Below are 2,465 nucleotides of genomic sequence, written 5' to 3' on the forward strand. Positions count from 1 at the left end.
CCTGAAGAAACTGGAATACTGTGACACCTCAATTAAGTTTCTGATTACTGCCTGTTTTTTGTGCACACACTCAAAGCCAGGATATGAATCAAAACTAGGATACCGGTGTGCACGTAAATGCACATCTGTGATCTAGGCATATTTACAATTATTGTGAGCGATTTACATTTTTGGGTTTGTACTTTTTTTGTTTCCACTTAAAGTAATTGGTTTAGGATTATTAATATGGCAGGAGGGACTAAAACAAAACGTCGGACAAAAAGGTAAAAAAAACAAACAAACAAAAAAACAACAACCAGGTTTTCACCACTGACAGGTAGCCAACTTTCAGCCCAAACCCCCAAAATAATAAATAAATAATAATAAATAATAAATAAAAAAATAATAATTATAATAAATAATAAATTGTAAATGAGACTTGATACTGACAAGCAGATAGAGCCACCAGGTTACATCACAAATGCAATAGCAAACACAACGGGAATATTTCAAATCAAACAAACAGACATGCATTTTAACAGTGACGAGTGGGTCTGTGAGTCAGCCAGTTAGTAAAAAACATTCACTGTTACTTTCCTGGAAAAAATCTATTTGCAATGCTTTTAAATGAATTCTCCCCTTCAAACAAAGCAGCTGCTAAGTGCACAAAATGCAACATTTTATATTCATAAATATTTATAACCTTAGAAAATGTACACATTATATTTCACAAACTATTTTTAGAATTTAAAAGAGTAGAAGGATGCTTGAGACTGTACATCTATTGGATATTCAAAATTTAGGTCTGACCTTCTACATAATTCTCCCCTGGGCACAGTTTTACATGTCTGTTTTGTATGTATGATGTGTAAATACCCGTCTGTGAAAGATAGCACTTTCTGCATTTGCCTAAAAGGGTGATTCATATTAGTCAGGTAGGTTTTTTTCCGACTGTGACAAAAAGAAGAATAACCTTCATAGTCAGTTCACTTCAGTTAAAGGCTTGGGTTCATTTCATATCAATAAGGTAGGCGAGGTGACAACGGCCTTCCATACTAATACTGCACTTTGGCACCCCGCTGGCCTGAATTTGAAGTGGCTTACTGCCATTTCCCAGAGGAAGGCAGATCTGAACCTGCCACAATGGTCCAGTTAGTTCCGGTTTGTAATGGAGAGTTCCAGGAACTTGAATAAATGGGCAACCATGCCAGTGTGGTACAGTCAAAGGTCAAGGGCTCCTAAAACAACTCAGCACAATGATTATCTCTGTCTACTATCTGAAGTCAGGGCTACACAGGCCTGCTCACACTGGAGTATAACCTCTATCCATGTCAATCCCAATGGCCAAAGGCTTCAGGTTGGAAAATGTTGCCCTATGCCACTGAAGGCTTTGGCAGCTCACCCTTGCCATTACCCCAACATTCTTCAATAGAAGGAGGGTAACTCTAGCTGGGCTACAAACCACTGTGTCACCTACCCATATATGCATTTTACTTACAACCCAGAGATCTCCATGTATGTAGAGACCTTTACCCCCTCCCCTTTCCACATGTACACAGTTTATATACTTACATTTTGGGTCTGCTATTTATTTAAAAAAGTGATGGCCTCTTGCCAACACAAGGCATGTGAACCCAGTGACTCTTGATAAGAATAAAGAAGATCCTTCACTTATTAAATAGCCTCGGAGTGACAATAAATGCTTCTACTCAGTGTTGTAAAATGGGGCGTGGGGCTCAAGTAATGTATGACTAGCCTATATTTTGCCATGTATCACTGTTGTTTTTACTGCTTTATCAATCCTCACATTCCCTTAAGCAGGACAGGAATGACAATAAATCATCACAAAACAGGGAAAAGAAATGAACAGTGCTCTGATAAGTAAGATTAGATAACAGCCTTTCGTTACGCTAAGACCTACAACAAAATGCTCAGTGCTGAAGCACATCAAAGTCTGACCCCTTTAGTCCCAGTCAAAGACAGCCTCTCCTTTCCTTCTCCCCTCCGGCAGTTGTCTGAAGCCCTGTCATTTTTAGCGCCCCCATGGTGAGACATGCACATTCTGAGGCAAAGGCCCCCCCACATGCATTTCACAACACTAAACATTTTCAGACAATCTAAGTAAGAAGGGGATTGGCCTTTATAAATCCAAGAACTGAAAAACGTTCAAAAGCTCCTGGAGTGCAGAATACAGAAGGTAGACGAGGTATTTACGGCTACTCGAGTGGTGCTCGCAAAAGATACTGATAGACCTTCAACCTGTTTATCTCATTTGTTGACGGTACCGTGGTGCTGCATCACTATTCATTCACAAAAGAGCTGCAGTAGGGAGAGTTATTTTGGGTGTCCAGCGTCACCTGATCATCATCTACTTTCTCAGTAAGTCTATCTACCCAAAGCTAAAGAACATTTTTTTAAAGGAGAGCAGTCAAGAAGCATTTCAACCAGAAACATCCAATCACAGAGCTGATGATACTGTCGCATGC

The sequence above is a fragment of the Enoplosus armatus genome, chromosome 14, assembly GCF_043641665.1.
Source record: "Enoplosus armatus isolate fEnoArm2 chromosome 14, fEnoArm2.hap1, whole genome shotgun sequence".
Lineage (NCBI taxonomy): Eukaryota > Metazoa > Chordata > Actinopteri > Centrarchiformes > Enoplosidae > Enoplosus > Enoplosus armatus.